General features: G+C 39.8%; 1 protein-coding gene across 1 annotated transcript in view; it reads right to left on the bottom strand.

The window, feature by feature from the left end:
- LOC134542620 (nose resistant to fluoxetine protein 6-like) overlaps positions 1-14,348 on the bottom strand; it is a 249,973-nt gene that overhangs the window by 221,577 nt on the left and 14,048 nt on the right. The gene's annotated exons all lie outside the window — the stretch shown is intronic.

Genomic DNA, 14,348 nt, shown 5'->3' with positions numbered 1-14,348 from the left:
ACGTCCGCCATCTTTAACTTTTTTATTTATTATCCGATTTTAATAAAAATTTTTTAAAATTTATAATAAAATTAAATTAATAAAATTTTAACAAAAAAATTTAAAAAAAAAGTACTTTTACGACACGGAGTTCGGAGTCCTCGGTTCGAACCCGGTGAGGGCAAAAAAAAATTAAAATGACGACCGATCCTTCCCCCGTGGTGGCTGCTGGCATACTGACTCCCACCACTTTTTTTCAAAGCATATATATATCGTCACCTAGTATGACGTCATGTTCGCCATCTTGTCTTCGATGCTGGAAGCCATCATCATTGTATCGATGGCTAGAGCGCGCTGATGACATGTTAGTTTAATTCTTATCCGCTAGAGTGCAGTCATCATTTATTACTGTGGCACCCGCCATCTTGTCATTTGGCCGCCATCTTGAAAATCCGTAATTATTTAGCTAGGAATTCGGGAAAAATTCCAAAATTCATTAAATAAATCACCCATTAATTTAAAAATTGATTAGATCGACTAAGGTCCTTGGTTCGAACCCTGGCCGATACAAAACAACTTTAATATATTAAAAAAGTACCACTAAAGTGTCAGGTTTGAGAAAATAAAAACACCGCAAGTTCTTTTACAAACATAATATTTATTACATAATTTATATTCTACTAAAGGATCACTTACGAAAGCTAACAAATTTATAATCAATCATTTAGTTCCGCATCGGTGTGAAATGACTAATTCTTAGCTTCAATCGGTTTATACTAGACAGAGTCCAACCAGAACCTTTACTGACATAGTTCTCCTCTTCTTGGCAGAGTTTCTGGATACCGTTTTTAACAGTTTGCTTCACATCGTCAGAACTGTAAATTACTGCAGCCGATGTCTTGAATGCACACTTCTTCACTTTCTCATCTAATGGATATGGCTTTCCATATAGACAGTCCAACCACAAGTTATATTTTAATGGACCTTTTGTTGCTACGTCATCAGTAAGCTGATTGATTATGTCCTGTCTAATATCATCAAGATAAGTACAAATGTCCTTCGACTCACCGAACGTATTTAGATAATAATAGTCCTTCAATGTTCCACGAAATGCAGACTGCGCCAAGTAGAAGCCATTATCATTCACTTGTAATGCTCCGAACACAGTCTTAGGTTTATTTTCCTGTTCAGACGTCATACCAATCGGTTGTTGCACATCGGTTTTCTTGCTTGTACGCTCACGAGCCTTCAACCTAAACCGAGGAGTCGAAATTTCTGCAGGTAGTTCAGCAGTAGGCACACGGACTTCACCTTTACAGTTTTTCGCATGTCGTCGCAAATTATCAATTCGAGTAAACCATTCATGACACTCATCACAGCGAAACTTCATTCGAGAAGGATTCTTCGTGCATTTGCTCCGCTCATGTCTTCGTGCATCATGGGAAAATGCGAACGACGTATCACAGTAGCTGCAAGGATACCGTGGTGATGAAGACGAGCCTTTCAGACCTGATCCAGATACAGGCGTTGCAGCAGTAGTACCATTTCCAGGCATACTCTTATGCACATCGATGCATCGTTGTTGCGACGAAACCTTTACTTTCTGCCGCACAGCAGGACCTTTGCATGCCTTCATGTGCGTTTTCATATTATCTTTTCTGGCAAACTGCTTATGACATTTCTCACAAACAAACATTTTACGATATAGGTTCTTGGCACATTCACTCCTCTCGTGTCGTCGAGCATTGCTGCTGTTTGAGAAAATCTTGTCACAGTAACAGCACCGATGTTCGTTAGTTGTTGTCGATTCGGCATCCATTGAAGCCTCCATCGAGGGCGAAACGAAGTTCATCGAGTTTTCCTGCACAGCCAGCACTACCGGCATTAAAGTCTCTTCTGCTGGTGGAACAGCACATATCGAAGTCTCCTCCAGTGTTGTCATCGGCGTTGCCAACGGGATCTGCTCCAACATCGTCGGCGCTGACGTCATGGTTCCCGCAGTCGATGGTACAACCTCCATCGAGTTCGTCGTGAAAGTCGGTAAAGATGCCATCGAAGTCTCAAGAACAGGCAATTACACGACTTATGCACCAGAAAAAAAAACTAGGCGATCCTTACACCGTCGACGGCAGTAACAAACTGAGCGTCCTGCTGTCTAGGACTCGTTTATATACATGCACCGGTTGGAATAATACGCTAGTCAAATCAAGAACCATTTACAATAATACTAGAGTCAAATCTACAAATTAAAAAAGAGGATCATTTGATCGAAAAAAAAATTCTATCTCTCCAATATACGCCAGGCTCCTTGAGCTACAATTCACGTCATCAGATCCATCTACATTTTGCTCCTATGCTTCAATTGACCATTAGCTACAAGTGCTCCAACAGCTCCATCAGCTCCAACACGTAATGTACGCAATGTACGCACAATACATGCAATTTACATGCAATAAATGTAATGATCACTCAGTACACACAGGAAACGGAAAGTACACACAGTACACACAGGAAACGGAACGTACACACAGTACACACAGGAAACGAAACGTACACACAGTACACACAGGAAACGAAACGTACACAAAGTACACACAGGAAAAGGAACGTACACACAGTACACACAGGAAACGGAACGTACACACAGTACACACACAGGAAACGGAACGTATACACACAGTACACACAGGAAACGGAACGTACACACAGTACACACAGGATACGGAACGTACACACAGTACACACAGGAAACTGAACGTACACACAGTACACACAGGAAACGGAACGTACACACAGGAAACGAAACGTACACACAGTACACACAGGAAACGGAACGTACACACAGTACACACAGGAAACGAAACGTACACACAGTACACACAGGAAACGAAACGTATACACACAGTACACACAGAAAACGGAACGTACACACAGTACACACAGGAAACGGAACATACACACAGAAAACGGAACGTACACACAGTACACACAGGAAACGGAACATACACACAGGAAACGAAACGTACACACAGTACACACAGGAAACGGAACGTACACACAGTTCACACAGGAAACGAAACGTACACACAGTACACACAGGAAACGAAACGTATACACACAGTACACACAGAAAACGGAACGTACACACAGTACACACAGGAAACAGAACGTACACACAGGAAACGAAACGTACACACAGTACACACAGGAAAGGAAACGTATACACACATTACACACAGGAAACGGAATGATCACACATACATTAGCGGAAACACACAGGCTTAGTTGGAAATCAGAATACAAGAAATAAAAACATTAAATTTTTACTTTCAATATTTAATTACTTCTCAACATTACACAAATACAAGTAAAAGAAGCAATTATTGTATGTAGCCAGCTTTCCTCAGTTCTTTGAGTATGAAGGATATTTCTTTGATGCACGAATAGTTTTCTGCACAAAGCGAGTCATGTAGAAGTCTTAGCCGGTCAACCAATATGTTTGGATCTTTCCATGATGTGTAATTAATCTCTTCTACCACCATCTTACTTGCTTGTTTATTATAAATACTGTTAATATCACAATCGTCCCAGTGATCATAATAAGCATTATCAGATTTATTATAACACGACGTTTCCTTCGTTTCGGTCTCAGGACATCGCCACATTCTTCGATCTTGTCAGCTCTAGGTGCTTCATCACAGTCTATGCATTTGTCAACAGCCTCAGAGTCACTGTAACAATCACTGTAGAAGACATCCTCTTCACCCAGATTACCGTATGAATTCGCTATCGATGATGTCGAAGTGTCTTCATCGTCTTCATGCTTCCTTTTTAGGAGTCCATCATTTTGACAAAGAATGGAGGATCTACTGAATATAGGCTTGAATGTATTCTCACTTTTCACGGTGTTGATACTTCCATTAGTTTCAGTCTTCCCGAAGCCATCAGCATCCTTCAATTTATGTTCTTTCTCACGATCGGGTGAGCTAATACCATCACGCTCAGGACAAGGAAAATTATTGTCGTAATGCAGATCACTCTTCTTTAGTCTAGTGGATCCATCGGTGTCCTCTATGCCGTAAGTAGTCTTGTCTTTACATTTTCTACCATGTCTTTTTAAGCTGTCAATTCGTGTTAACAACCTGCTACATCGATTACAGCTTAACATGTTGCGTAGTGGGTTTCTAGCACAATCATTCTTCTCATGACGTCTAGCATTTCTTCTCATGGCAAAATCCTTGCCACAGTATCTACAGCGGCTTCCTTCCGATTCAGCTGCAAATAACAAACCACGATCCATGGTAGCTTCTGTGACTAATGTTAGATACAAACTGTCAGTTTTCTCCAATTGGAACCATTTCTTAAATAGAGTTTTTGAAATATTTCATCAGCGTAAGTTAAGTTATCTAATGCAATGCAAATTGATGCATATAGTTCTGGCTGTCGTCAACAGATGTCGCCACGTGTTGCTTGCAGGTAAATAATATATATTTCATTAATGTGGGATGCGGAACGCTCACTATTGATCGCAAAGGGAGGTTGGCTTCGATAGTATCCAAGGAGAAAAAAAGTTCGTCCTTCCTGCTAGTGCTTCTCAGATTTCTCACGGTCCGCCATCTTGGATTGTGACGTCACGGCGGTCATCTTGGATGGGTGTGACCTTGACCTTTGACATTCTGGCTTGTACTAGAACTCTATCTTTGCTCAACAATGAGAAGTTCACAAGCTAGCAGAATGTTTGAATTTTTTTTTTCGTTTTTATTTATAGATTATACTTTTTTTTTAAATTTTTTTTTGTGTTTTTATGTTATCAAAGAAATCTTGTGGCGGTTTTCTCCGTGTGCTCCTGATTATTCTTGCCAATATTATGATGGTGTTCTTCGTGTGCTCCTGATTATTCTTATCAATATTTTGATGGTTAATCCGTGTGCTTGCGATCATTCCTGCGGTTTCGGTCAAAGGTCAAGGTCACACCCATCCAAGATGACCGCCGTGACGTCACAATCCAAGATGGCGGACCGTGAGAAATCTGAGAAGCACTAGCAGGAAGGACGAACTTTTTTTCTCCTTGGATACTATCGAAGCCAACCTCCCTTTGCGATCGATAGTGAGCGTTCGGCATCCCACATTAATGAAATATATATTATTTACCTGCAAGCAACACGTGGCGACATCTGTTGACGACAGCCAGAACTATATGCATCAATTTGCTTTGCATTAGATAACTTAACTCTCGCTGATGAAATATTTCAAAAACTCTATTTAAGAAATGGTTCCAATTGGAGAAAACTGACAGTTTGTATCTAACATAAGTCAAAGAAGCTACCATGGATCGTGGTTTGTTATCTGCAGCTGAATCGGAAGGAAGCCGCTGTAGATACTGTGGCAAGGATTTTGCCATGAGAAGGAATGCTAGACGTCATGAGAAGAATGATTGTGCTAGAAACCCACTACGCAACATGTTAAGCTGTAATCGATGTAGCAGGTTGTTAACACGAATTGACAGCTTAAAAAGACATGGTAGAACATGTAAAGACAAGACTACTTACGGCATAGAGGACACCGATGGATCCACTAGACTAAAGAAGAGTGATCTGCATTACGACAATAATTTTCCTTGTCCTGAGCGTGATGGTATTAGCTCACCCGATCGTGAGGAAGAACATAAATTGAAGGATGCTAATGGCTTCGGGAAGACTGAAACTAATGGAAGTATCAACACCGTGAAAAGTGAGAATACATTCAAGCCTATATTCAGTAGATCCTCCATTCTTTGTCAAAATGATGGACTCCTAAAAAGGAAGCATGAAGACGATGAAGACACTTCGACATCATCGATAGCGAATTCATACGGTAATCTGGGTGAAGAGTATGTCTTCTACAGTGATTGTTACAGTGACTCTGAGGCTGTTGACAAATGCATAGACTGTGATGAAGCACCTAGAGCTGACAAGATCGAAGAATGTGGCGATGTCCTGAGACCGAAACGAAGGAAACGTCGTGTTATAATAAATCTGATAATGCTTATTATGATCACTGGGACGATTGTGATATTAACAGTATTTATAATAAACAAGCAAGTAAGATGGTGGTAGAAGAGATTGATTACACATCATGGAAAGATCCAAACATATTGGTTGACTGGCTAAGACTTCTACATGACTCGCTTTGTGCATGAAACTATTCGTGCATCAAAAAATATCCTTCATACTCAAAGAACTGAGGAAAGCTGGCTACATACAATAATTGCTTCTTTTACTTGTATTTGTGTAATGTTGAGAAGTAATTAAATATTGAAAGTAAAAATTTAATGTTTTTATTTCTTGTATTCTGATTTCCAACTAAGCCTGTGTGTTTCCGCTAATGTATGTGTGATCATTCCGTTTCCTGTGTGTAATGTGTGTATACGTTACTTTTCCTGTGTGTACTGTGTGTACGTTTCGTTTCCTGTGTGTACGTTCTGTTTCCTGTGTGTACTGTGTGTACGTTCCGTTTTCTGTGTGTACTGTGTGTATACGTTTCGTTTCCTGTGTGTACTGTGTGTACGTTTCGTTTCCTGTGTGTACTGTGTGTACGTTCCGTTTCCTGTGTGTACTGTGTGTACGTTTAGTTTCCTGTGTGTACATTCCGTTTCCTGTGTGTACTGTGTGTACATTCAGTTTCCTGTGTGTACTGTGTGTACGTTCCGTATCCTGTGTGTACTGTGTGTACGTTCCGTTTCCTGTGTGTACTGTGTGTATACGTTCCGTTTACTGTGTGTGTACTGTGTGTACGTTCCGTTTCCTGTGTGTACTGTGTGTACGTTCCTTTTCCTGTGTGTACTTTGTGTACGTTTCGTTTCCTGTGTGTACTGTGTGTACGTTCCGTTTCCTGTGTGTACTGTGTGTACGTTCCGTTTCCTGTGTGTACTGTGTGTACGTTCCGTTTCCTGTGTGTACTGTGTGTACTTTCCGTTTTCTGTGTGTACTGAGTGATCATTACATTTATTGCATGTAAATTGCATGTATTGTGCGTACATTGCGTACATTACGTGTTGGAGCTGATGGAGCTGTTGGAGCACTTGTAGCTAATGGTCAATTGAAGCATAGGAGCAAAATGTAGATGGATCTGATGACGTGAATTGTAGCTCTTGGAGCCTGGCGTATTTTGGAGAGATCGAATTTTTTTTTCGATCAAATGATCCTTTTTTTTAATTTGTAGATTTGACTCTAGTATTATTGTAAATGGTTCTTGATTTGACTAGCGTATTATTCCAACCGGTGCATGTATATAAACGAGTCCTAGACAGCAGGACGCTCAGTTTGTTACTGCCGTCGACGGTGTAAGGATCGCCTAGTTTTTTTTTTCTGGTGCATAAGTCGTGTAATTGCCTGTTCTTGAGACTTCGATGGCATCTTTACCGACTTTCACGACGAACTCGATGGAGGTTGTACCATCGACTGTGGGAACCATGACGTCAGCGCCGACGATGTTGGAGCAGATCCCGTTGGCAACGCCGATGACAACACTGGAGGAGACTTCGATATGTGCTGTTCCACCAGCAGAAGAGACTTTAATGCCGGTAGTGCTGGCTGTGCAGGAAAACTCGATGAACTTCGTTTCGCCCTCGATGGAGGCTTCAATGGATGCCGAATCGACAACAACTAACGAACATCGGTGCTGTTACTGTGACAAGATTTTCTCAAACAGCAGCAATGCTCGACGACACGAGAGGAGTGAATGTGCCAAGAACCTATATCGTAAAATGTTTGTTTGTGAGAAATGTCATAAGCAGTTTGCCAGAAAAGATAATATGAAAACGCACATGAAGGCATGCAAAGGTCCTGCTGTGCGGCAGAAAGTAAAGGTTTCGTCGCAACAACGATGCATCGATGTGCATAAGAGTATGCCTGGAAATGGTACTACTGCTGCAACGCCTGTATCTGGATCAGGTCTGAAAGGCTCGTCTTCATCACCACGGTATCCTTGCAGCTACTGTGATACGTCGTTCGCATTTTCCCATGATGCACGAAGACATGAGCGGAGCAAATGCACGAAGAATCCTTCTCGAATGAAGTTTCGCTGTGATGAGTGTCATGAATGGTTTACTCGAATTGATAATTTGCGACGACATGCGAAAAACTGTAAAGGTGAAGTCCGTGTGCCTACTGCTGAACTACCTGCAGAAATTTCGACTCCTCGGTTTAGGTTGAAGGCTCGTGAGCGTACAAGCAAGAAAACCGATGTGCAACAACCGATTGGTATGACGTCTGAACAGGAAAATAAACCTAAGACTGTGTTCGGAGCATTACAAGTGAATGATAATGGCTTCTACTTGGCGCAGTCTGCATTTCGTGGAACATTGAAGGACTATTATTATCTAAATACGTTCGGTGAGTCGAAGGACATTTGTACTTTTCTTGATGATATTAGACAGGACATAATCAATCAGCTTACTGATGACGTAGCAACAAAAGGTCCATTAAAATATAACTTGTGGTTGGACTGTCTATATGGAAAGCCATATCCATTAGATGAGAAAGTGAAGAAGTGTGCATTCAAGACATCGGCTGCAGTAATTTACAGTTCTGACGATGTGAAGCAAACTGTTAAAAACGGTATCCAGAAACTCTGCCAAGAAGAGGAGAACTATGTCAGTAAAGGTTCTGGTTGGACTCTGTCTAGTATAAACCGATTTGAGCTAAGAGTTAGTCATTTCACACCGATGCGGAACTAAATGATTGATTATAAATTTGTTAGCTTTCGTAAGTGATCCTGTAGTAGAATATAAATTATGTAATAAATATTATGTTTGTAAAAGAACTTGCGGTGTTTTTATTTTCTCAAACCTGACACTTAAGTGGTACTTTTTTAATATATTAAAGTTGTTTTGTATCGGCCAGGGTTCGAACCAAGGATCTTAGTCGATCTAATAAATTTTTAAATTAATGGGTGATTTATTTTATGAATTTTGGAATTTTTCCCGAATTCCTAGCTAAATAATTACGGATTTTCAAGATGGCGGCCAAATGACAAGATGGCGGGTGCCACAGTAATAAATGATGACTGCACTCTAGCGGATAAGAATTAAACTAACATGTCATCAGCGCGCTCTAGCCATCGATACAATGATGATGGCTTCCAGCATCGAAGACAAGATGGCGAACATGACGTCATACTAGGTGACGATATATATATGCTTTGAAAAAAAGTGGTGGGAGTCAGTATGCCAGCAGCCACCGCGGGGGAAGGATCGGTCGTCATTTTTTTTTTTTGCCCTCACCAGGTTCGAACCGAGGACTCCGAACTCCGTGTCGTAAAAGTACGTTTTTTTTTAAATTTTTTGTTAAAATTTTATTAATTTTATTTTATTATAAATTTTAAAAAAAATTTCATTAAAATCGGATAATAAATAAAAAAGTTAAAGATGGCGGACGTAACGAAAATTGCAACGGTGACGTCATCATCCAATATGACTGAAAACAAATTGCTGGAATGTTCGAGAAAACAAAATTACGTCATCCAAGATGGCGGATCCAAAATGGCCGCCGGGGTCAAGGTCAAGGTCAAAGGTCAAGGTCAAGTCCTGATAGAGGCTTAACTGAGGCTTGAGTTAAGGATGCTTAAGCCTCTTCTAGGACATTTCTAGCCGCTGGGACTTTTACGGAATAAAACGGGAATTTTTCCCTCGAAACGGGAATTTTTCCCTCGAAAACGGGAATTTTTTTCTTAAAACGGGAAAGTTTGAGTCATTTTGAGTCAATTTTGAGGAATTTTGAGTCAAAAATGGCCGCCGTGACGTCACAATCCAAGATGGCTGACACCGCCACCACAACCACATCCTGAATCCTGTTCCAGAAAATACATTCATATACTACTTTTAAGTACTTTAACTGACAAGTTACACAGAAGTTTAAGCTGAAAAATATAACCCCCCCCCCCCCCCCGGCAGTAACTAATAACCTTCACAAAAGTTAAAGCTAGCTGAGAAACATTCAATATTAAATAAACATGTGTTTTACTTCCGAAAACATTGAAGTGGAACTGTAGAAGATGATGTAGTATTAGTGGTAGAAATCTCGGTAGCTTGCACAGCGAAACTCACTCATGAACTATCTCACTACAACTCCAAGATCACACTGAAGTTCCAACAGTTTTTATAGTCTTGGAACTGCTTTTTTTGAACAACCAATAGGAACCGAGTATTTTTAACATATCCACCAATAGGAATTAAGTATATGGAGGGGACAAGTATATGTCGGTAGATTAGTACCATCATCTTTGGAAAAACCCTGCATGACTCATGTGCAGGTCATGAAAAATCTGTGAGGACTGGGGGTAGAAATGTAATAATCTAACACAACCAACAACTCGTGAGTCAAGTCTGAGAGCAATCACTAATAACTGTGAGCCTGTCACAGCTGGCTTGTTAATGTCACATCAAGAGGCCCTCGGACTGCAGCCATAACTGTCTCATGAGCCTGTTGTAGCAGGCTCGCTAATTCCAGACATTGTATCGTCACGAGATGCTCGGGGAACAGAGGGCTAAAATACACGATAATACTCATTATGTAAGGAAATAAAAAAGTCAGAATGCATATATGGCATACTATTATTAAAAACATTTATTTTTACAAACACAAAAATAAATTATATTTATTCTCCATTGATTATGTCCACCATTATTTTCAGAATCTTTTGCATTTCATTGCCTACAATCAGGCAAACATCTTCAGTAGAAGTATGTATTGTCGCTGATTCGAAGCTGTTGGAAGTACTTGTAGATTTTAAATTGTTTTTAGCAGTATTGCGAGGATTTTTTTATATTCTGGTACACTTTTCGGGTGTTGGAAGTTTTTTCTTTCGTGGTTTGAATACTCACTTCACTCGTATCAATACAGTTTGTTCCAGGTTTGTAGAACTAAATTGTTGCGCCCCCATGCGAATGAATGGTTAGATTTTCTTTATTCCTGGCAACTCAACTACTTTATCGGTAGTACTCGGTAGTACTGTTTCCTCCCTCATATAATAAACAGGGCACTGTCTGTAAATTTGACAGGTTCGTATAAAATTAGGTCATTGGAACACAAATAATGAAATAGTCCGTCACACGACTCTGTGTAGCTTTTTAATCACCGCCACTCCAATTAGAGTAGCTAACCTGGGATAAAGCTTGTTTCACACTGATGTACGGATTAGCAAAATGAAAAAACCGCATGCAGAGGCTTCCAAACTATAACTGAATACTCATCAACGTTTTACATACAGTGACCATCTTTTACATAAACATGACTAGTTAAAACCTGCCTGTATGACTCATCGCTTAAAAAAAGTGAATCATTCCACGAAGACATTCACAGAAACCATGATAGTGGTGATGAAAGTAACGATCACGATTAATATCGGTAGAACTTGTTTTTGTATTAGGTTCTTGAGGTTTAGAGTTTATATTTAGAGGATTAATATTGAAAACAGGATATATTGAAAAATTACAAGTTTTTGTTTCAAATATTTTTATTACTGATTTCTCTCCATGCAAATAGCCATAATGGCAACCATCATAACATTGTTCAGAAAACACAAAATATCCATCCAAACTATAAGTAATGTTTTTTGACCCTTTAATAATAAACAGAGTCTCTGTCCTCACTGAGGTGAAACATTTTACAAACTGAAAAATTATTTTGTAATACACATTATTTAAACCGGTTCATGAAGTTTCTTGCACTCGGTACACTGCAGGCATTCTACTATATGAGGCTCATTTCATAAGTTGGTAGGTAAGTAGTTTAATACCCACTTTATTTTATTGGCTGCATGCACCAGCAAAATTTCTTAAGATAAGAAGGGTAGTTCTTCTGTCTTGTTGAGTTCAGTAAGCATACCACACTTCCAAAATGCTAAAATGGCAGATATTCTATTCATAGCACATTAGTAGTATAGGAATGGGGCTCCTAGGACACGGCTTCAGGCTGAGGTGCCTGAGGTGCCGACCGCCATCTTGGATTGTGACGTCACGGCGGCCATCTTGGAGGAGTGTAAAGGGACACATCGTAACGGGACAAGTTTGACCTGGAATTTGATCCTCAAAAATCGCCAAAAATGACCAAAATTGGGCAAAAATTGCCCAAAATTCCTCAAAAATCGTCCAAATTTCAATTTTTTTGAAAAAAATTTCCGCCAAAAAATCTCAAATAATTCCACAATTCAAAAATTCGGATTTCGAAAATCCTCAAAAGTCGTTTTGTCTTAGAAAGAACCCAAATTCCTAAAAGCGGCTTAAAACTCCTAAGAGCTAGCCGCTCTAAGCCGTCGAGGACATGACCTTGAAAATTAGGATGCCATGGCAGCCATATTGGATGATGACGTCACCGTCGCAATTTCCGTTACGGCCGCCATCTTTAACTTTTTTATTTATTATCCGAATTTAATGAAATTTTTTTTTAAATTATAAAAAAATTTAAATAATAAAAAAAAATTAAAAAATCATACATTAACGACACGGAGCTCGGAGTCCTCGGTTCGAACCCGTCGAGTACAAAAAAAATTAAAAATGGCGACCGATCCTTCCCCCGTGGTGACTTTTGGCAGACTGACTCCCACCACTTTTCTTAAAGCATATATATCGTCACCTAGTATGACGTCATGTCCGCCATCTTGTCTTCGTTGCTGGAGACCACCATCTTGTTTTCGTCGACGAGAGTGCGCTGACGCCATGTTAGTTTAGTTCTTATCCGCTAGAGTGCAGTAATCATTTAGTACTGTGACACCCACCATCTTGAAATTTGGCCGCCATCTTGAAAATCCGTAATTATTTAGCTAGAAATTCGGGAAAAGTTCCAAATTCATTAAATAAATCACTCATTAACTTACATATTGATTCGATGGATTCCTGTCCTCGGTTCGATACCCGATCGATGCAATAATGTTTAATTTTATGTAAAAAATAATAATTTCAATAAACCATGTTCAACATTCGTAAAGAGACTTTAAATCATCTACTACCATCATCCTATCAGACAACAAGAACACCATATTGGAAATTCGTAATTGTAATGCTAGAGATTCGGGAAAAAGTTCAAAATTCATTAAATAAATTTGTAATCCATATAATGATTGATTGGATCGACTTAGGTCCTTGGTTCGATCCCTGGCCGATACAAAACAACTTTAATTTAAAAAAATACTAAAAAAGTGTTAGGTTTGAGAAAATAAAAACACCACAAGTTCTTTTAAAAAAATTTTATTACATAAATTCAATACACTACTACAAGTACAAAAAAAAACACTGACAAATTACTAAAGCCTTTTGGATTCCTCGATTCAAACAGTCTTCTTATTGTACGGACTAAGCCTTTTACATGACTTTAAATGACTATCCGATCCGGTCATCACCGCAGCCAGAGACGGACTGAAGTTCATATCACTTATATAGTCTCATTAGCCGGTACAACACATGAGTCAAATCAATAACCATGTTCATTATACGTCTCGGAGCATTTTTTATAATGACGATGTAAGCTATCGAGACGTGAAATTAGTTTATTGCACTTATTGCACTGAAATTGTATTCTTTGAACATTATAAGAACAACCGCTTCTTTCATGTCTGCGAGCATTTGAGGTGATAGTAAATGATACACCACAGTATTTGCACTGATGCGAAGTACGCTCTTCATTAATTGAAGTATTCAATGCTGATGAAACTTCAGCTAATGGTGGAACAGCACATATCGAAGTCTCCTCCAGTGTTCTCAGAGACGTTGCCAACGGGATCTGCTCCAACATCGTCGGCGCCGACGTCATGGTTCCCGTAGTCGATGGTACATCCTCCATCGAGTACGACGTTAAAGTCGGCAAAGATGCCATCGAAGTCTCAAGAACAAGCAATTACACGTCTTATGCACCAGAAGAAACAAACTAGGTGATCCGTACACCGTCGACGTCAGTAACAAAACTGAGCGTCCTGCTGTCTAGGACTCGCTTATATACATGCACCGTATGGAATAATACGCTAGTCAAACCAAGAACATTTTACTAAAATACTAGAGTCAAAACAACATTAAAAAAATAGAAGCACCATCAAAAAAAAGGAAGCACACTTGGAAGCACCTTCAAAAAAGGAAAAAAAAAATTGGAAGCACCGACTACGAAAAGGCAGCACATTTGGAAGCACCGACTACTTAAAGGCAGCACATTTGGCAGCACCGCCTACGAAAAGGCAGCACATTTGGAAGCACCGACAACGAAAAGGCAGCACATTAGGAAGCACCGACAACGAAAAGGCAGCACATTTGGAAGCACCGCCTACGAAAAGGCAGCACATTTGGAAGCACCGACAACGAAAAGGCAGCACATAAGGAAGCACCGACAACGAAAAGGCAGCACATT

Source organism: Bacillus rossius, assembly GCF_032445375.1.
Source record: "Bacillus rossius redtenbacheri isolate Brsri chromosome 9 unlocalized genomic scaffold, Brsri_v3 Brsri_v3_scf9_1, whole genome shotgun sequence".
In the NCBI taxonomy this organism is placed as follows: Eukaryota; Metazoa; Arthropoda; class Insecta; order Phasmatodea; family Bacillidae; genus Bacillus; species Bacillus rossius.
Note: the sequence above shows the minus strand (reverse complement) of the source record. Positions and strands in the feature narration are given on the sequence as shown.